The sequence below is a fragment of the Rutidosis leptorrhynchoides genome, chromosome 9 (assembly GCF_046630445.1).
Source record: "Rutidosis leptorrhynchoides isolate AG116_Rl617_1_P2 chromosome 9, CSIRO_AGI_Rlap_v1, whole genome shotgun sequence".
In the NCBI taxonomy this organism is placed as follows: domain Eukaryota; kingdom Viridiplantae; phylum Streptophyta; class Magnoliopsida; order Asterales; family Asteraceae; genus Rutidosis; species Rutidosis leptorrhynchoides.
Genome location: NC_092341.1, coordinates 103,621,381 through 103,645,829, shown reverse-complemented (window position 1 = coordinate 103,645,829; position 24,449 = coordinate 103,621,381).

Sequence of the window (24,449 nt, the reverse complement as noted above, 5' to 3'; positions counted from 1 at the left end):
CTTGATGTTCCCGTTTGCTTGCTACTTCTTTTGAACCCCTGCAAAGAATTGCAAATGTGAGTTCCACATCCAGTGTCTAATACCCATGTATTAGAAGAAGTAATACTAAGCTCTATATATACCATATATATATTACCTGAGGTTTGCTCCGCATCCCTCTTTTCCTTCAACTCCTTAAGGTAGACCGGGCAGTTTCGTTTCCAGTGACCCATTTCACCGCAACCGAAGCACGGGTCTTCCTTGGGGTTTGCTTGTCCGGCAACCTTTTGCTTCTTGTTCTTGTTTTTGGTTGGGGTAACCATCCTCCCCTTTCCCTTGCCTTGATGGGCGGGTCCTTTCCTCTTAGCCGCCTTTGGCTTAGTGGTGTTATTACCTTTGGACCCACCATCATTGATCATTAGCACGGGTGAAGCCCTCTTACCCATGCTAGTTTCTGCCGTCCTAAGCATGCCATGAAGTTCGCCAATGGTCTTATCCATCCCATTCATATTGTAATTAATTACAAATTGGTCAAACCTCTTTGGCAAGGAGTTTAGGATAAGATCTGTGGCTAGCTCATTAGATATGTTGAGATTAAGACAGTTTGCACGATCAATGAGGCTTTTCACCTTAAGGACATAAGATGAAACGGATTGGGAGTCGCCCATACGACATGCATGAAGCGCTAGGACCGTTTCAAAGCGCTCGACACGAGCTTGTTGAAGGAACATCTCCTTCAATTGCGTGATCATGTCGTATGCAGTATGATGCTCGAAATCCTTTTGGAGTTTGGGTATCATAGTCCCAAGCATTAGGCAAGCGACTTGCACCGAATCGGCGCAATACTTATCCCAATAAGCCATGCCTTCCGTATCATCCTCGTCGGGTTGATCGGGAATGGGGTCTTCCAACACATACGCCTTATCCTCAAGTTTGAGGACAATCCTAAGATTGCGGAACCAATCCATAAAGTTCGTATGGTTGAGTTTGTCTTTCTCGAGGAGAGACCTTAACGATAGGTTGTTCAAGTTAATAGGTGTGTTTTGCATGTTGTTGTTATTGGCGGCCATCTACAAAATTTAACAAAGTTCATTTAAGTATCGATTTTAAATTTAACAATCAATACCCTTTAAATCCAATTGATATATATTAAATTTTAGAATCCAACGGTAAACCAAATTTCAGTTAGGTGACCTTTATCCCGTCATTTGATTTAGCTAGGTAGTCATTATATGACAATTGCAATCCTTTTGCAACTTCTAAGTTATGGGATCATGCAATCCTTTTGCATGACATATTATCCCATCAACGCCTATTTGTTCATCATGCTTCGGTGACCCTAAGTTCATGATTTCCAAATCAAGTCATCCTACTTGTTTAGACATGTAAACTTAACATACAAGTGGTTAGGTGACCTTTATCCCACAAGTGTGCGAAATTTACCTTAATCATATTAGTTTGCTCATAACGGTTAGGTGACCTTTATCCCATTATAAGTTCCTTAATACGTCTAAGTGTCATACAATAGGATGGCGTTTAAACTTGTTAACCTAGTGTGTTAAAGGGATTTTAAGTTTTCATTATTTCTAGTTTGAGAAAACTTTTATGCCATACACCAACATGCATTTAGTGTATGGTTCTTATGAAAATCCATTTTCATGTCTATAAACCATTTTATATATATGATCCTAATCATGTTCTTAATAACCGTTTATTAATGTCCTTTTAGCCATTTTTAATTTAACCAATTAAATTATCGTTTTGCATGTCGTTAATTAATGTATAATTTAACCAATTAAATTGCCATTTTGCTTGTTGTTAACTTGTGTGATTAACTTGTAGCATACAAACATACAATCCACAATCATACAATAAACAACCATGCATGAAAAACAAATATGTTCACAATTAAGCCATTTTGGTAGACATTTATTTAGCCGAAAACAAATGCCACCGGATAAGGGGTAATTGCACAAAGTAGGAGATTTCAAATCTCCCACTTAACCTTGCATCCAAATGCTTCTAAATGTGTTCTTCAAGTCTTCATCATTCTTCATCATTTTACAAAATATATCCTAATACATTTTGTCTAAAAAATGAAATTACAACCTAATCTATTTTACATACCAAATATAAAATAAATTACATAACCAAATGAATTATTACATGCCAAATGAATAAATATTATTACAAACCAATTGAATAAATATCAATCAACCATGCATGCAACCAAACACAAGGTCAAGGCTTAGATTGTGAACTTTAACTACATAAGAGATAGGCAATACAGAATCACAAGTGATTGGCAGTACAAAATCACAAGTGATTGGCAGTACAGAATCACAAGTGATTGGCAATACAGAATGCAGAATCACAAGTGATTTTGTCCAAAATGATAAACCACCCAAAACCGAAAATTTTACATTCTACTTCATGCATGTTCATAGAATGCAAAATTATAGTGGGTTTAATAACCATCTCGAAGCATATTTCAACAACTTCGGCTCTAGATACCATTGTTGGGATTTAACAAGTTTCATAATACTTATAATCATTCAAGAAATAAGATTTGGAAGCGTATAAATTACCATTTTAAAACTTGTAAATCTTTAACCATTTAAAGTTAAATCCCAAATAGGATCAAGTTGTGAAACATACTTACAAACTAAGAGTGGGTTTAAAGATTATACCTCCTCAAGCTAGTTGAGGGTTGTTTTCAAAGTTGCAAGATGATGATGAAGATGATGAATAATAGAGCTTCTAACTTGAAGCCTCAAGCAAGTAATACCCACAAGCAATAACCCCAACACCTTTGTAATTAGTTAGGATTTGTTTTACACTTGATATTGGCTTGCAAAACCAAATTTTGGAACCCCTTTGAACACAAAAAGGCCACGGCAGTCAGCTCCTTTGGAGCAGTATTCTGTGCAGTTTTTTTGCTTCTTTTTGATGTGTATTCACTCCACAAAAGAGTCAAGTCTTGGTGCACCTTGTTAAGCAAGCACTAGAGAATATATGTATCAAAAGTAACAAGAATCAGCAAGCATGGGACTTGTCTTAGAGTCCCAAAAACTGCCCATTCATCCATTATTTTATAACAAGAATATTTTATAAAACTTGTTACAAGTTTTATAAAACTTGTATAAAATAAAATGTATTTGTTACTTGCAATAATTTTATAAACCATTTTATAAAATATAACATAACATAATTATTTAAACCTATAAATAATTAAATCCACATCATATATAAATTATCCAAATAATTTATCTCAAGTGATTATGATTTAGAAAACCGATTTTCTAAAGTTCAAGTGTCGCGTATTTATTTATCAATCCAACCGTTAAAATAAATACATATAAAGTGTTGGTAAGCTTGTTATTGGGTATGACCCGACTTGGATCATAACATAGTGGCCACGTTAATTTAATATGTCTCTCGGGCATACGAAATACCTTCACTTCCGCTGTTGAATACTAAAATAAGGACAAGATTTGGAGTCCATGCTTGTATGATATTATGTAAAAACTGCATTCAAGAAACTTATTTTTGATGTAATATATTCTTATTGTAAACCATTATGTAATGGTCGTGTGTAAACGGTATATTTTAGATTATCATTATTTGATAATCTACGTAATGCTTTTTAAACCTTTATTGATAAAATAAAGGTTATGGTTGTTTTATAAATGAATGCAGTCTTTGAAAAACGTCTCATATAGAGGTCAAAACCTCGCGACGAAATCAATTAATATGGAACGTTTATAATCAATATGAACGGGACATTTCAGTTGGTATCCGAGCGTTGGTCTTAGAGAACTAGAAATTTGCATTAGTGTGTCTTATCGAGTTTGTTAGGATACATTAGTGAGTCTGGACTTCGACCGTGTTTTCTTTAAAAACGATTGCTTAACACTTTTGTTGGAAACTATATATTATTAACATGTAAATATTATGTGATATATTAACCTCTTAATGTGTTTGATATTGTGTGATAGATGTCTACCACTAGTACAAATCCCATCGACTCACCTAATAATAATGAAAAGTCGAATATAATTTGGGAAGATTCACAAATCCCCGAAGAGGAACCGGAAGAAGAGGAACCGGAAGAAGAGGAACCGGAAGAAGAGGAATCAGAAGAGGAGGAACTGGAAGAGGAGGAACCAGAAGAAGAAGAAGAAGAAGAGGTTCCGGAGGATGAAATTTTGATACCTACAGTAAATCGATTAAATAAAAGAAAATCATCAACCAATGGACCAAAGTTAAAAATGGTCAATGGTGTTTCCGTCGAGGAAACAAAATATTGGGAAGATTACCAATTTTCCCATGAATCGGATCCCAATGAGGATTCCGATGATGTTATAGAAATTACCTCGACCCAATTTAATATGGCAAAATAAAATAATAAGGGAAAAGGTATAAAAATAGAAAAACCTGATTCCAACCCCGATGAACTTTATATGTATCGGCAACGTCTGTATTTCCTAAATTGTAACAATAACCTGGGAACCTCTAAACCACCAGGTTTTTCTAAACCATTGTGGAAAATGACGACTCGTATTAGAGGAACATCATATATCCCTAGAAAATTAGGAAAATGAACCAAGTCCAAAGAAGAAGAAACCAGTGATTCAGATTAGAGGGTTATAATCATGTTGTGTATTATATGCATTGTAGTTTGCTTGTACTTTTATGTTCTATGTAAAACTTGCTTGTATTGTTTGTTAATTATCTTTTACGAATCTAATCCTTGTCTATTTTACAGTATAAAAACACAAAATGGACGTTAAGGATAGACAACCAAAAATTTTAGAAGACCTACCAGGAGATATGATTGATGAAATCTTGTCTAGAGTCGGGCAGAATTCATCAGCACAATTAGTTATGGCAAAATTAGTTTGTCAAACGTTTGAAAGACATTCCAGGCATGCCTTAGTATATAAAAGGCTTTCCTTTGAAAGATGGGGTATATCACATTGGGGAGACTTTAAGTTACGTCAAGTTTTCTTTAAGGCATTTAGTGCGGGAAACCCAGATGCAATTTTACGCTACGGGTTACGAATCTATTTTGACTCAACATATCCCAACATAGGACTCCGTTCTTTAGAAAGAGCTTCTAACATGCAACATAAAGAAGCATGTTATGCTTACTGGTTAGTGATGTTCGCTTCTTAACAAAGTGAGAAAAAGAACATCAGATTGCAACTTTTAAATAAAACCTTCCCACAAGTGACGGATTCAGTAGTTGGGGTGAGAAACAAGGTTTTTAGATTATTACGGGGCTGTTGGACATTACGAAACCCTCGTCCTTTTGACGACATTACAACATGCTGCCTAGCCAATGGTCATAATGGTTATTTTCCACAAGACCAAGGATGGAAAGTCGTCTTAGTAAAACCAGAATCCATGACTTGTTTCTGGACTTATGAATTACGTGTCTTTATTTTATTTGCTGAACAACTTGCGTATTAACTAGATTTTTCTTCCATACTGTCCTGTATCAAAGTGTAATATATTTCATGTTATATGTAGTATAGCGAAGTTGTAAGTTTGAAGAATATTTGTATGTGATATATTATTATAATTAGTTTTTCATATGGAATTGTAGTAGTTGAATTATATATTAGCTACTAAGTATGAACTTAACGGGTAGGTAGTACCCGAATTTAAACTTATAAAACGCTAATATGAAGAAAAAGCTTATATAAATGAGTTCATATTATGCTACGGAATACTATTGACTACTCTTAATATTCTGTATGATTAACTCGATTCAGTTGGCTATTTTGAAGGAAATGGCACCGGCGACTCGTCAGAATTTGAACATGAGCGAGGAAGACTTCCGTGTTTTCCTTGCAGCAAACATAGCCGCAGTACAGGCTGCGATACAAAATAACAATAACTCTGGATCTAGCAGTGGAACTAATTCCATAGTAAATCGCGTCGAATGCTCCTACAAAGAATTCACTGCCTGCAAACCTTTGGAATTTGATGGAACCGAAGGACCAATTGGATTGAAACGGTGGACCGAGAGAGTCGAATCAGTGTTTGCCATAAGTAAGTGTACTGAAGAGGACAAAGTTAAGTACGCTACACATACCTTCACAGGTACTGCGTTAATGTAGTGGAATACCTATCTTGAACAGGTAGGACAAAATGCTGCTTACGTACTAACGTGGTCGGCATTCAAGCAATTGATGAACGAGCAGTACCGTCCTAGAAACGAAGTCAATAAACTCAAGGTAGAACTTAGGGAGTTACGAACACAAGGGTTCGACATTACCACATATGAATGACGATTCACAGAGTTGTGCCTATTGTGTCTCGGAGCATTCGAAGATGAAGAAGAGAAGATCGACGCGTTTGTAAAAGGGTTACCAGTAAGGATTCAAGAAGATGTGAGTTCACACGAGCCCGCTTCCATACAAAAGGCAAGTCAAATGGCTCATAAACTCATAAATCAGATTGAGGAAAGAATTAAAGAGCAGGCGGCCGAAGAAGCCAACACAAAACAACTCAAGAGGAAGTGGGAGGAAAACGGTGACAAGAGTCACCAGAACAACAACAACAACAATTACAACCACAATCGCAACAACTATCCCAACAACCGCAACAACAATCGTAACAATAATCGTAATTCTAATAATAACTACAACAAACATCCAAACAACAACAACAACTACTACAACAACCGTTCCAACAACAATAACAATCTCAACAACAACCTCAATAACAACAATGGCAACAAAAACCAAAAATGCCAAAGGTGTGAAGAGTACCACCAGAATGGGTTCTGCACGACATTTTGCACCAAGTGTAAAAGAACTGGCCATGGTGCGAAAAAGTGTGAGGTCTACGGACCAAAGTTTAATAGAACTAAAGGAACAAATAGTGGCGAAACAAGTAATGTCGCCTTTGTTTGTTATGGATGTGGAAAAACGGGCCATATTAGAAGTAATTGCCCGAATCAGGAGAATACTAATGGGCAGGGCCGTGGAAGAGTTTTCAATATTAATACGGCAGAAGCGCAAGAAGACCCGGAGCTTGTTACGGGTACGTTTCTTATTGATAATAAATCTGCTTATGTTTTATTTAATTCGGGTGCGGATAGAAGCTATATGAGTAGAGATTTTTGTGCTAAATTAAGTTGCCCATTGACGCCTTTGGATAGTAAATTTTTACTCGAATTAGCAAACGGTAAATTAATTTCAGCAGATAATATATGTCGGGATAGAGAAATTAAATTGGGGGATGAAACGTTTAAAATTGATTTAATACCAGTCGAGTTAGGGAGTTTTGATGTAATAATTGGTATGAACTGGTTGAAAAAGGTGAGAGCAGAGGTCGTTTGTTACAAAAATGTGATTCGCATTGTGCGTGAAAAAGGAAAACCTTTAATGGTGTACGGAGAAAAGAACAACGCAAAATTAAATCTTATTAGTAGTTTGAAGGCGCAGAAACTAATAAGAAAAGGTTGTTACGTCATTCTAGCACACATCAAGGAAGTTAAACCTGAAGAAAAGAACATCAGTGATGTTCCCATCGCAAAAGAATTTCCCGATGCATTTCCGAAAGAATTACCGGGATTACCCCCACATCGATCCGTTGAATTTCAAATAGACCTTGTACCAGGAGCTGCACCAATAGCTCGTACTCCATACAGACTCGCACCCAGCGAAATGAAATAATTACAAAGTCAACTACAGGAACTTTTAGAGCGTGGTTTCATTCGACCAAGTACATCACCATGGGGAGCTCCTGTTCTGTTTGTTAAGAAGAAAGATGGTACATTCAGGTTGTGTATCGACTACCGAGAGTTGAACAAACTTACCATCAAGAACCGTTACCCATTACCGAGAATCGACGATTTATTTGATCAACTACAAGGCTCGTCGGTTTATTCGAAGATTGATTTACGTTCTGGGTATCACCAAATGCGGGTGAAGGAGGATGACATTCCGAAGACTGCTTTTAGGACGCGTTACGGTCATTACGAGTTTATGGTTATGCCGTTTGGATTGACTAACGCACCAGTTGTGTTCATGGACCTCATGAACTGAGTGTGTGGGCCATATCTTGACAAGTTTGTCATTATCTTCATCGATGACATACTTATTTACTCGAAGAATGATCAAGAGCACGAAGAACATTTGAGAAAAGTGCTAGAGTTGCTAAGAAAAGAAAAACTGTATGCTAAGTTTTCAAAGTGTGCATTTTGGTTAGAAGAAGTTCAATTCCTCGGTCATATAGTGAATAAAGAAGGTATTCAGGTGGATCCAGCAAAGATTGAAATCGTTGAAAAGTGGGAAATCCCGAAAACTCCGAAACACATACGCCAATTTTTAGGACTAGCTGGTTACTACAGAAGGTTCATCCAAGATTTTTCCAAAATAGCAAAACCCTTAACTGCATTAACGCATAAAGGGAAGAAATTTGAATGGAAGGATGAACAAGAAAAAGCATTTCAATTGTTGAAGAAAAAGTTAACTACGGCACCTATATTGTCATTACCTGAAGGGAATGATGATTTTGTGATATATTGTGACGCCTCAAAGCAAGGTCTCGGTTGTGTATTAATGCAACGAACGAAGGTAATTGCTTATGCGTCTAGACAATTGAAGATTCATGAGCAGAATTATACGACGCATGATTTGGAATTAGGCGCGGTTGTTTTTACATTAAAGACATGGAGGCACTACTTATATGGGGTCAAAAGTATTATATATACCGACCACAAAATTCTTCAACACATATTTAATCAGAAGCAACTGAACATGAGGCAGCGCAGGTGGATTGAATTGCTAAATGATTACGACTTTGAGATTCGTTACCACCCAGAAAAGGCAAATGTGGTAGCCGACGCCTTGAGCAGAAAGGACAGAGAACCTATTCGAGCAAAAGCTATGAATATAATAATTCACACTAACCTTACTACTCAAATAAAGGAGGCGCAACAAGGAGTTTTAAAAGAGGGAAATTTAAAGGATGAAATACCTAAAGGATCGGAGAAGCATCTTAATATTCGGGAAGACGGAACCCGGTATAGGGCTAAAAGGATTTGGGTACCAAAATTTAGAGATATGAGAGAAATGGTACTTAGAGAAGCTCATAAAACTAGATACTCAATACATCCTGGAACGGGGAAGATGTACAAAGATCTCAAGAAACATTTTTGGTGGCCAGGTATGAAAGCCGATGTTGCTAAATACGTAGGAGAATGTTTGACGTGTTCTAAGGTCAAAGCTGAGCATCAGAAACCATCGGGTCTACTTCAACAACCCGAAATCCCGGAATGGAAATGGAAAAACATTACCATGGATTTCATCACTAAATTGCCAAGGACTGCAAGTGGTTTTGATACTATTTGGGTAATAGTTGATCATCTCACCAAATCAGCACACTTCCTGCCAATAAGAGAAGATGACAAGATGGAGAAGTTAGCACTACTGTATTTGAAGGAAGTCATCTCCAGACATGGAATACCAATCTCTATTATCTCTGATAGGGATGGCAGATTTATTTCAAGATTCTTGCAGACATTACAGCAAGCATTAGGAACTCATCTAGACATGAGTACTGCCTATCATCCACAAACTGATGGGCAGAGCAAAAGGACGATACAAATGCTTGAAGACATGCTACGAGCATGTGTTATTGATTTCGGAAACAGTTGGGATCGATACCTACCGTTAGCAGAATTTTCTTACAACAACAGCTACCATTCAAGCATTGAGATGGCGCCGTTTGAAGCACTTTATGGTAGAAAGTGCAGGTCTCCGATTTGTTGGAGTGAAGCGGGGATAGACATATTACGGGTCCGGAGATAATACAAGAAACTACCGAGAAGATCATCCAAATTCAACAACGGTTGAAAATAACCCAAAGTCGACAAAAGAGCTACGCTGACATTAAAAGAAAAGATATAGAATTTGAAATTGGAGAAATGGTCATGCTTAAAGTTGCACCTTGGAAAGGCGTTGTTCGATTTGGTAAACGAGGGAAATTAAATCCAAGGTATATTGGACCATTCAAGGTTATTGATCGTGTCGGACCAGTAGCTTACCGACTTGAGTTACCTCAACAACTCGCGGCTGTACATAACACTTTCCATGTCTCGAATTTGGAGAAATATTTTGCTAAAGAAGATCTCACTATTCCGTTAGACGAAATCCAAATCAACGAAAAACTTCAATTCATCGAAGAACCCGTCGAAATAATGGATCATGAGGTTTAAACTTGTAATCACTATAACATAGTTTAGTTAATTCTGAACTTGTTCGCAAACAAAAGTTAATCCTTCTAACTTGACTTTTAAAATCAACTAGACACATGTTATATATCTATATGATATGCTAACTTAATGATTTAAAACCTGAAAACACGAAAAACACCGTAAAACTGGATATACGCCGTCGTAATAACACCGCGGGCTGTTTTGGGTTAGTTAATTTAAAACTATGATAAACTTTGATTTGAAAGTTGTTCTTCTGGGAAAATGATTTTTCTTATGAACATGAAACTATATTCAAAAATTATGGTTAAACTCAAAGTGGAAGTATGTTTTCCAAAATGGTCATCTAGATGTCGTTCTTTCGACTGAAATGACTACCTTTACAAAAACGACTTGTAACCTGTATTTCCGACTATAAACTTATAATTTTTCTGTATAGATTCATAAACATAATTTCAATATGAAACCATAGCAATTAGATTCACTCAAAACGGATTTAAAACGAAGAAGTTATGGGTAAAACAAGATTGGATATTTTTGCTTGTTGTAGCTAGGTGAAAATTGGTAACAAATCTATATTAATCATATCCTAGCTAACTTGTATTGTATTATACATGTATTCTAATATATTATGTAATCTTGGGATACCATAGACACGTATGAAAATGTTTTGACATATCATATCGACCCATCTATATATATTATTTGGAACAACCATAGACACTCTATATGCAGTAATGTTGGAGTTAGCTATACAGGGTTGAGGTTGATTCCAAAAATATATATACTTTGAGTTGTGATCTAGCCTGAGATGTATATACACTGGGTCATAGATTGGGTTAAGATAATATATATCAATTTATTCACTGTACATCTAACTATGGACAACTAGTTGTAGGTTACTAATGAGGACAACTGACTTAATAAACTTAAAACGTTAAAACGTATTAAAAATGTTGTAAATATATTTTGAACATAATTTGATATATATGTACATATTTGTTATAGGTTCGTGAATCGACCAGTGGCCAAGTCTTACTTCCCGACGAAGTAAAAATCTGTGAAAGTGAGTTATAGTCCCACTTTTAAAATCTAATATTTTGGGATGAGAATACATGCAAATTTATAAATTTTTTACGAAATAGACACAAGTAAATGAAACTACTTTATATGGGTGAATGATCGAAGCCGAATATGCCCCTTTTTAGCTTGGTAGCCTAAGAATTTGGGAACAGACCCCCAAATTGACGGGAATCCTAAAGATAGATCTATCGGGCCCAACAAGCCCCATTCTGGAATTTGGAATGCTTTAGTACTTTGAAATTATCATGTCCGATGGGTTTCCCGGAATGATGGGGATATTCTATATGCATCTTGTTAATGTCGGTTACCAGGTGTTCACCGTATGAATGATTTTTATCTCTATGTATGGGATGTATTGAAATATGAAATCTTGTGGTCTATTATTTCGATTGATAAATATATAGGTTAAACCTATAACTCACCAACATTTTTGTTGACGTTTAAAGCATGTTTATTCTCAGGTGATTATTAAGAGCTTACGCTGTTGCATACTAGAATAAGGACAAGATTTGGAGTCCATGCTTGTATGATATTATGTAAAAACTGCATTCAAGAAACTTATTTTTGATGTAATATATTCTTATTGTAAACCATTATGTAATGGTCGTATGTAAACGGTATATTTTAGATTATCATTATTTGATAATCTACGTAATGCTTTTTAAACCTTTATCGATAAAATAAAAGTTATGGTTGTTTTAAAAATGAATGTAGTCTTTGAAAAATGTCTCATATAGAGGTCAAAACCTCGCGACGAAATCAATTAATATCGAACGTTTATAATCAATATGAACGGGACATTTTAACTATTAAATGAATACATATAAATATATATATAATTTATAATTAATTTTAATATATAAATATTAAATAAATATTATCACATAATATAATATTGTATTTTATATTACAAGTATAGTTGTTATATTAGTACATTCAATTTTGATAATATTATTAAAACTTATAATATGAAATTTGATACATTTGAATTATTATATTTACTAATATTATTGTTATCATTGTTAACATCATTATTATTATAACTAGTAGTAAAGTTGTAATTTTAAATATTATGATCAATATTAGTAATATTATTAAATATAAATATTATATTGAACATTAAAAATAATTAATATTATCATTAATAAGATTATTATTATTATCATTGTTATAATTCTTATTATAGTTTTTATTATTCATTACTAATGTTAGTATTATTATTACTAATATAATTATTGTTATTATTAATGATATTATCATTATTAATATTAGTATCTTTATTATTATTATTATTATTATTATTATTATTATTATTATTATTATTATTATTATTATTATTATTATTATTATTATTATTATTATTATTATTATTATTATTATTTTTATTATTATTATTTTAAAAAATTTAATAATATTAACAGATTTTATTAATAGATTTACATTATTAATTTATATTACAGAATTTAATAGATATATAAATAATTGATATATATACGTAAATATTAATACAGATATATATAAAAATTGATTTGTAACGCATGTTAATTAATTCCTATCACTATCTGAAATATATTTTTATGTTGGAATTCGATATATCTGTATCCAATTCGTACAAAGCAGTTAGACTTCACTATCTGTTTATTATTTTCTTTTTCTCTGATTGATTTTTCCTGTCTGCTCGGGTACAATTCGATTTCAATATGTCTATACAAAACAAAACCGATGGTATCATATTACTGCTTAAATTATTCGATTACCATCTATATATACAGCTAATAAACAACTACAATTGGAAATTAACACAGAAATAATAGAAATACAGTTCATTCGTCTCTGTTCTTGTGAAATTTTCCAAATACTTGAACTCGAATCCCATTTCAAAATCCAGTAATGCAGTCTCGTTAGGAATCATCCAAGCAAACATTCTGTAAAGTTTCAACTTCTAATTTTTCGAATTGAGTTTAAATTCACGAGTCAAAGTTTTTAAATAAAAAAGGTCAACAAACGTTCTTTGATCAAATTCGATTTTGTGTTTATGTTTCAATATCAATTGAGGTTTGAGATAGTTTCTAAGAAAGATTTGCAACCTTTTTCATGTTGGAATTACTAGCTAAAACGTCCTCGTATTGAAAATCAATAATTTTTTTTTAAGAAACTTGCGATAGCAGCAGTCAGCTGTATATATTATTTTTTATTTTTTTCGTTTTTCCATATTCAATTACCCATAATCTGATTTATTATGTGTCGCTTATAATTCATAAACCCATTCAAAGTCTTGATTGATTGTGGTAATTTGACTTGGTCGACTTTGAATTTGACATGGAGAAGAAGAAGGAAATTAGAAACAGAATAATACGGTTTATCTTTAATTGAACCTGGTAATAATCAGAAAGGCAGAATGGTGGAGTGGTGTTGAGTGTTTCGGGTTAAGCGGGAGGTCATGTGTTCGAGTCCCTGATGGGACAGTGTATTTTTTTTAGACCGATTTCCCTTGAAGGTAGCTTCATTTTTCATTATTATTATTATTATTATTATTATTATTATTATTATTATTATTATTATTATTATTATTATTATTATTGTTATTATTATTATTATTGTTATTATTATTATTATTGTTATGATAACATGATTTTTATTATCATAATTTAGATTATTATCTTTAAAATAAGTATTATAATTTTCATTAAAATTATTATCATATAGTTTATATTAATATCATTATTAATATTATTAGTATTAACATTATAATTATTATTAGTTAATAATGTTATTATTATGATTATAATTATTATTGTTATGATTATTATAATTATTGATATTATTAGTATTATAATTATTATTATTATTTTCATATCTATAAGTATCATAAAAATCATTATCATTAGAATTATTTATATAATTATTAATATTAATTTTATCATTAAAGTATTATTATCATTATTAAGAATATCATAATTATTATTATTATTTACAAAAGTATTATTAATATGATTATAATTATTAGTGTTGTTATTATTAAAAATTATTATCATTTTTATAAAAATTGTTATTTTATTATCATTACAACTATATAATTATTATTATTATTATTATTATTATTATTATTATTATTATTATTATTATTATTATTATTATTATTATTATTATTATTATTATTATTATTATTATTACTACTACTATTACTATGATTCTTATTATAATAAGTAATGTTATTATTAATATTATATTATAATCAAACACAACTATTATGAATATTATTATTATGTATATAAAAATATACTTATAAGTAATATTACATATAAATTTGAAATTAATTATATTAACAATCTTTATATAAATATTCACATGTAACAAATTATGTAATTTTAAAGTATATATATATATATATATATATATATATATATATATATATATATATATATATATATATATATATATATATATACACACTATATAAATAATAATCATTTTCAAACATATATACGAATTAAATATATAATATATAAAGTTATAATATATGAAATTGTTCAATTACGATTATATGTATTAATATATATATATAAATGATATAGGTTCGTGAATCCGAGGCCAACTCTACACTTGTTCAATGTCGTTATATGTATTTTTACTACGAAATACAGTAGTGTTAGTATCATTTGCTCCCTTTTACTCTTTACATTTTTTGGGACTGAGAGTACATGCGCTGTTTTTATAACCGTTTTACTAAATGCTTTGAGATATATTTTTGAACTGAGAATACATGAGCTGCCTTTATAAACGTTTGACGAAATAGACACAAATATTTAAAACTACATTCTATGATAGAATTATTTGGATTCAAGGTTCGATTTCTATAAAGATTGTATTATCGACCATCGGTGAGATGATTTTGTCATTGCACGCACGCATTAGCTCCTGAAATGGTTCGATTTTGTAGTTAGTAATGGAGAGATAATTTTTCATTGCACGCACACATTAGCTCCCGTTTTAGCTACCATCAGCGAGATGATTTTGCATTGCACGCACGCATTAGCTCCCGATGTATTGTATTGTATTGTATTCGATTTTATAGTTAGTAATGGAGAGATGATTTTGCATTGCACGCATGCATTAGCTTCCGTTTTAGCTACCCTCGGAGAGATGATTTTGCATTGCACGCACGTATTAGCTCCCATTGTAAAATTATATTGTATTAACTACCACGGTGAGATGATTTTGTATTGCACGCACGCATTAGCTACCGTTGGTGAGTTGTTTTGAAAGATTCCGGTGTTCTTCATATGAATGATTTTACAGCAGGAGTATACCTGCACAGATTGTTTTCTAACTATGAGTACCTTGTGGTCTATTATACTATTGGAAATGATTATTTATGATAAGCTAATGAACTCACCAACCTTTTGGTTGACACTTTAAATCATGTTTATTCTCAGGTATTAAAGAAATCTCCCGCTGTGCATTTGCTCATTTTAAGGATATTACTTGGAGTCATTCATGGCATATTTCAAAAGACGTTGCATTCGAGTCATTAAGTTCATCAAGATTGATAAGAAGTCGTTGATAAATTGATATATTAGGAAACGGTATGCATGCATGTTTAACTTTCGATGAAATGAAAGTTTGTCTTTTAAAAACGAATGTAATGTTTGTAAAATGTATCATATAGAGGTCAAGTACCTCGCGATGTAACCAAATGTAATGTATTCGTCCAGATGGATTAGGACGGGTCATTTCTGTTAGTATCAGAGTGGTGGTCTTAGCGAACTAGGTCTTGTATTAGTGTGTCTAACTGATAGTTGTTAAGATGCATTAGTGAGTCTGGACTTCGACCGTTTCTGCATGTCAAAAGTTTTGCTTATCATTTTGTGTCGAAAATTACCTGCTTATCATTCTTAGGGAATCACTTGCTTATCATTCTTAGTCTAGACACATCTTACTGCATTGATTGCATGAATAGTGTATAGACGAAATTCATATCTTAGCGTATCTGTTACTGTAAACTTCGTCTAGTACATTCCGTAAATTCCTCCGTAATCTACGAAATCTTTTGCTCTATATATATAGATATTCTACATAATTAGAATACCACCCGATAGCCGAAAATCATTTCATATCGAAAATTCTTTATTCAATCGTACGAAATGGAACTCGCCACTAGTTCAAGTCCCTCAGATTCCGATATGGAGTTTCACTCAAGCTCCGAAAGTAGTGTGACCGAAATGGATCAACCAATTAGCCATCATCTATTCTGGATGAATTGGGGATGGGTTCGTAGTCTACTAAATCATTAGAGACAAGAAGAAGGTGATCCCTTTCATCCACCATATTACCCTCTTGGCGAAGAACCTGAAGCACTTACCGGCAAACCTGTTCGTAATACCATTTTCTCTCTCATTTCTAGAATATCTCGTCATGATTACATACTATTTCAAATTCTGGATCTTATTCGTCCGCTCGTTCGAACCGACAATCATCCTGGTGTAATAGAAGAGGTCAATGAGTTTCGTGCTCGAGTATTGGCCTTGGAAAATATAGTGCAAAGATTTCAAGCACCATCAACAGCAACAGTACCACCAACAACAACATCCGCATCACAAGCCTCAACACTACATGCCTCAAACTCACCATCTGTACCTCTAGCATAATCATCGTACTACATGACATCCTACATCGATTATCTTCATTCTTCGTATCATTCTACCTCATTTATCTTCGTTCGACATGATGATTATGTAATCCCTAATGTTTTAGAGATTATGTACTCTAGTTCTAACTGTAAATCAGATGAGTTTAATATCATATTAACTCATTAAACCCATGATTATATCTGAAGAAAATATATATGTATATATGTTTTCATAAAGATTGTAATTAAAAATTCTTTTGTACAAACTGTTAATGGTGAAAATATTTTAACGGGTAGGTAATACCCGAGGAATATTTAGATTTCACATTAATAAGTTACACTGTACATTCTTCGAATCTGATTCAACAGTCATTTACCATCCTACTTACACCCACAGATATACGTATCCGTTCATCGCAGAATAACCATTTTCATTCAATTTCATATTTGGATTTTGACCTATCAGAATCCGACAAGTGGCATAATGAAGAAAACATTGGACAAAATAAAATTTGTTAAAAACAAACAAATTAACTATGAGAAATTTTGTTAAGAATCCACGCTAACAAAATCCTAGCTAACTGTTCCTAGCTAACTGTTAATTCTTATTATATTTTATTTATCGCATTTTATTTATCGCAATTTATTTCTCGCAATTTTATTTATCGTCATTTAATTTCTGTTATTTATTTTACGCACTTTAAATATCGTCGGGACACGTATACAATGTTTTGACTTATCATATCGACGTCATCTATATATATTATTTGGAATAACCATAGACACTCTATATGCTGTAATGTTCGAGTTAGCTATACAAGGTTGAGGTTGATTCTAAAATAATATATCTACCTTGAGTTGTGATCGAGTCTGAGACGTGTATACAATGGGTCACGACACGTTTTAATTAATTCGAATATTATATATTAAACTACATATGAATTATTGAATTTCTAAATATGGACTACTAACAGTGAACTACTAACATTAGACAATTAAAATGAATTAAAATATTGATTATAACATATGAAACTAAACATTTCTTCAAGTTTGCCACTTGATTTCATCTTAAACCTCATTTGTATGTTGACGATTACAATCTGCGTTCAAACCTTTAATGAATCTTGAAAACACCTCATTCGGGAGGATGAACCAACCGCACTTCATCTACGGAAGAAAAGATTGATGCATATAGTTATGCACCTGAAAACACTCGGAGCCTGAGTAAACGTTTAACACGTATCTGTGCTAGCTCCTTTGGCATTGTTATTACCGAAAATAACACTGCAATTTTTTTCAAATTAGCCAGTTTTGTCACAGCTCCAGCAATTCAACTTCTACTTTTCATTCGGATTAGTCTTATTATAGCCTTGATATATAAGTTTGCCTTTTATCATCATTACCGAAGAACCGATTATATCCCACCACATTAGCAGTAAATTTACCAGCAACTTCATTACTCATTGGCTTAAGTCTCTCTGAAAAACCATTATATCTATTCATTAAAACTCTATCATATACTCATCCGCATCTTATAACGAGAATTGCCTTACCAATTACCAGGAATCAGCAATCAGTATTTTGAATCTCGCAGCGTTTCTACATCAACAGTTATATGTATACATATAACATTTATCTCTTAGAATTATGATATTCCATTCTGAAATTCTGAAAAAGCACCCAGTCTGCGAATCAGTTCTCGAAATTTTGAAAAATGCTGATAAAGCAGCAAAAACTCTAAATGACGTTAACAGCCAAAAGTTTGATGATAAAGAATGAAGTGTTGGAAACACTCAATGGAAAATTTGTAATGGAAAACGGATTGAGCAAACCATGAAGGAGGCTATAGACAAATTGTGATGACCCGGAAATTTCTGACAAAATTTAAACTTAATCTTGTATGATTAAACGTTTCCAACACGATAAACAAAGTCTATAAAGTTAAAATCTCGAAAACTTTGAACTGTGTTCATATAATCAATTACTTTTGATTGTTCTCAACGATTCGTGAACAATTATATGTAAATAGATATATACTATAACTTGAAAACGTAACAAAGTGATACTATGTATTAAACTTATTGGTTTAATTATCTGATTGATATATTTAACTACGGAATTAAAAGAGAATTCCAAACGATTGAATTAAAATATATTTATCAGGTCTCTTAATGATTATGATATTATTACGGGTCTCTATGGTGAGGTCCACGTTGATTTGAGAAATCATTCATTTTTAACGGTATTCGGAATAAATGGTAAATTGTTTGTTTAAATAACATAATTTGGACACATATAATAATAAGGAATATTAAATGTTAGAATTGGATATATGAATAACTTGCGACGTATATTTAAAACGTGTTTTTAAAAATTGAAAATAGATATTAACTTGGTTATGAAACGTTTGATAAATACTATTATATTAATAAATAACGAGACAATGATTTATAGAAGTAAATGACCAAAACACTCAAAGGTATAAGTTATATCTCGAGTGGTATAGTTTATGGATAATTTAAGTCCATATTTTGTCAAAGGTACGAGTCACGAAACATAAAGTACTAGTTTTCTAAGCGTACGAAAATGCGTTCAAAAAACCGGAACCGGGACATTAGTCAAGCGTTAACGTACGAGTCATCGGAAAGAAAATTTCAAGTCAACTATGCACGTGAATTTAATATAATATATAATTAATTATATAAATTAAATATATTATATTATATATTAAAATAAAACGTCGACAAACAAGAAAACAAATCAGGTGTGAGCTGGATCAGGGAACTCCACGATCGTGGAGCTGCAAGGCACAAAAACTCCACGATCGCGGAGCTGTCAAAATCAGAAATGGATATAAAAGCCCGCATTTTCCTTGCTGAATCCATCCACCTTCTATCTCTCGATCTCTCTATATATTATTATTATTATTATTATTATTATTATTATTATTATTATTATTATTATTATTATTATTATTATTATTATTATTATTATATGATTAAGATTATTATTATTAATCTTAATATTTTTAGTAATATTATAAATAAAATATTACGACGAGGTCATGAGCGTGTCACTTTCAAAACTGGTTTTCAAACGGGATAGAGCTAAGGAAACTATGGGTTATAGCTATGGAGGTTATGGGTAATATTCATGGGTACTGTTCGCAAGTCAAAACTAGTGTTTATCATCTCTGTTGCGTCTACGTACTTTTCTGCAATATTGAATCACAATATTAATACGTAAGCATTTATATTTTATCTTTTATATATTAATTGTGTATCCATGTCTAGTGCTCGAGTATATATATTTATACATGCTTGTATGCTAAATTTCGTCGCTAAATAGTTTATAATGAATCACGAATTAAATACATATATTACTGATAAAAGGTATATGATATACATGTTTTTGGAAAGATGGCAAAAAATCAATAACTTTTCATTTATAAATCGCGTAATTCCGGTGAACGAATTAAAAGAAATGATCAACTGAATTATGATTGATGTTAATTGGAATTGCTTTTGAATCTGCAATTAATATTTAAACAACTTGTTTGTAAGATCGATAAATTGGATTTTTGAATATTACCAACCGAGTAAATGAATCCTTATATAAGGTATGTCTCGTTTTGTTGAATCATTGTCAAAATTGACTTTTTGAAATGACTTTGGATAACTATTGTATGTGGATCTCGAGCATTAGGATTGTGATACACTATGACCAAACCTAGCTTAATAGACAATTATTGACCAACATATGTTCTCTAGGTTGAGATCTACGATTATTTGATATTCCGAGTTAAGGTCACATTTTGGTGAACGACTTTATATGCTGCTAAGGTGAGTTTCATTTGCTCCCTTTTTAATTGCTTTTGCAATCTATATTTTTGGTCTGAGAATACATGCACTTTATTTTAAACGCAATGGATACAAGTACATACTAAATTCTACACCGAGTTTGAACTGAAAATCCCTTAGCTTTGGTAACTAGTAACTGCCGGTTATAAGAACTGGTGGGCGCGAATAGTTGTATATGGATCCATAGGACTTGACATCCCCGTCTGTTCCAGTTATAGAAACCCTAGCCTGAACTATAAAACAGACGTATGCTATTTGAGTTTAGTACACGTTGGTTTGTGTGTATTGTACATGTTGGTTGCATGTATGTTAAAACAGGGGTACTTATTATAACGTTAAAGCTTAGTTACCAGGGTGCTCTGTTATGTAGAATCTATTGATAAACGTTTCTGGATGAAACAACTGAAATTTGTGATCCATTTTTATACACAGATTATGTGAAACACTAAAACTATGAACTCACCAACCTTTGTGTTGACACTTGTTAGCATGTTTATTCTCAGATTCCCTAGAAGTCTTCCGCTGTTTGCTTATATGTTATACAAGATATGTGCATGGAGTCATACATGCTTTATTCAAGAAAACGTTTCATTCAAAAAACCATCAACATGTATATATTTTGACTGCATTTTTAACGGAAGTATTATTGTAAACTATTATTTACGGTGATTGTCTATATGCAGAAATCATCAGATGTCGAAAACCTTGGATTTAAATATTCATTTATGATATACCTTTTCAAAAGAATGCAATGTTTACAAAACGTATCATATAGAGGTCAAATACCTCGCAATGAAATCGATGAATAATGTGTTCGTCCATATGGATTTGGAGCGATTGTCACAGTTGGTATCAGAGCGTTGGTCCTAGTGAACCAGGTCTTGCATGAGTGTGTCTAACTGATAGTTGTTAGGATGCATTAGTAAGTCTGGACTTCGACTGTGTCTGCATGTCAAAAGTTTTGCTTATCATTCCTTGTCAGAAATTACCTGTCTATCATCTTAAGTCTAAACGCGTCTTATTGCATTAATTGCATAGATAGTATAGACAAAATTCATATCTTGGCGTATCTATTACAGTAAAACTTTGCCTGACATCTTTCGAAAGTTCCTCCGTAATTTGCGGATCCCTTGTACTATATATAAGTATTCTATGTAATTAGAATATCATCCGATATCCAAAAAAATCATTTCATATCAAAAAAAATCCTTTATCCAAACCGTGTAAGATGAATTCCGCATCTAGTTCGAATTCCTCAGATGCCGACAGCTATTCCGATATGGATTTTCACTCAAGCTCCGAAGGCAGTGTAACCGGAATGGATCAACCAATTAGCCATCATCTATTATGGATGAATTGGGGATGGGTTCGTAGCCTACTTAGTCATTGGAGAGAAGAAGAAGGTGATCCTTTCCATCCACCAAATTTCCCTCTTGGAGAAGAACCTGAAGCACTTACCGGCGAATCTGTTTGTAATACCATTTTCTCTCTCATTTCCAGAGTTTCTCGTCACGATTATATACTACATCAAATTTTAGATCTTATTTATCCGCTCGTCCGAACCGATCATCCCGGTGTAATAGAAGAAATCAACGAGCTTCGCGCTCGGGTAGTGGCTTTGGAGAATATGGTGCGAAGGTTACAAACACCAACAGCAGCACCAGCAGCATAACCAGTACCACTGTTGAGTCCCCAAAATAATTAAGGATTTAATTATGACAAAACTGTAATTTATTTGCACTAAAATGTTATGTGCAGTCAGCACAAGTTTGTTCATGTATAGACAGCAGATATTGCTGTGTCGAGTGTTTAGTTTGCTGCTCAGTCTACCAGCACAAGGTAGACAGTGTTCTTCAATCAGCACATGATGTGTACTCAGTAAATCAAGAACATGAAGTGGCTCAGCAATGAAGAACCAGCACAGCTGGAATGCAGCTCACTACACAAGACAGCAATGCTCCATTATAAGCATAGTCATTTCCCGAGTGGTCTACATCAATGGTACTATTCAACAGAAGTCAAAGACAAAGTTGAACAGAAAAGGACAAGCATCGGCGGCTGACAAGTGACCTTACAAGACCACGTGGGAATGCAGAAGTTTAACGCATATGCAAACATGGGTTATACTTTGTCATCACCTAGGGAACACAATATTCTATTTGTTTAATCAAATAGTGGTGCCAAACTGAATTGGGGTGTTCCTGCAAATAGCTACCAAAGAGGAAAGAAGAGAGCATGCTCTCTGATATAGTTGTCTCCACAAGTATAGACATCCTATGTACCAGTGGACAATAGAACCATTACACGGTTAATAGGACTACTATAAATTGTTGTATCCACTATTGTAACAACTAGTGGTGTGGGTTTATTTTTATAGAGTCAAAACGTGTAATAGCTGTTAGTTTACCTCTTAGCTATAATCTAGGTAATCTGTATCAACCAACTATCATTCCGCCAAGGATAGTTGTGATTCTTTGTGATTCAATCAATAAAGAATAACTGTTGAAAATTACCTGTGACTCTATTTATTTGCATGCTTGAATACTAATCGGTTTAACTGTTAAGTTATTTGGAAAGAAATTGTATTCACCCCCCTCTACAATACTCCTGTTGTTATCAAGGGACCAACAACTGGTATCAGAGCGTCAGTCTTGATAATTAATTTCTTGGATCTGAATTCTCTCATGGCTGCATATTCTAATACAGCTTACCTTGAAAATGGCATATCCAATAGACCACCAAATTTGATGAAGATGAGTATGAAACTTGGAAAGCAAGATTCATGCTTCACCTTGAGTCTATTGACCCACTCATGCCTGATATCACCACAGATGGTCCATTTGTACCTACTAAAACTATTGGTAGTACACCAGCTACAGCTGACACTCCTGATGTTCCTAGCAGAGAGGTTATTCTCACCCCTTCTAGATGGGATGCTGAGGATAAACATCATGTTGGACTTGACCCTAAGATCAGAACCTTGTTAGCTATAACTTTGCCTAACCCACTGTTCAAACTGATTAAGGGAAAAGAAAATGCTAAGCTTATGTTGGACTATCTAGATGTTACCTGTGAGGGTATGGGAGAAGTTAGGCAGAACAGAATGATTGCTTTAAAACGTGAATATGAAATGTTCTTTGCCTACAAGAACGAAACCCTTAAGCAAACCTTCATTAGGTTTAACTCCTTGATTGCTGACCTGATCACTTTGAATGTCACCTATACTGAGTTTGAACAAGTTAACAAATTCATAGATTCACTGCCTACTAAATGAAAATCTGTTACTGACCCCTTAAGAACCACTCAGGCCCTAAAGAACTTTAACATGTCTTCTCTCTACAGTTTACTTTGGAACCATGAGAAGGCAGAGGCTAAATTTGAACTTAACTTGAAAGAAAACTTTAGGTCTGCCCCCACCACTTCAAAATCTTCTAAGACAGATGATACTGCTCTTATTGCTGCTGCTAAAAAGAAAGCTCAAAAGGCTTTATTGGTTCAAAAGATGCTGGCAGAAGAAGAGTCAGCTGGGAGTGATGTGGATAGTGGTACTGGGTCTGAAGAAAGCAGTGATGATGAAAGTGATGCAGAAGGGTTTGCTGAAGGTATGGCTTTGCTGGCTAGGTAGTTCAAAAGGTTCAATCGTAATAGAACCAGCAAGTCATAC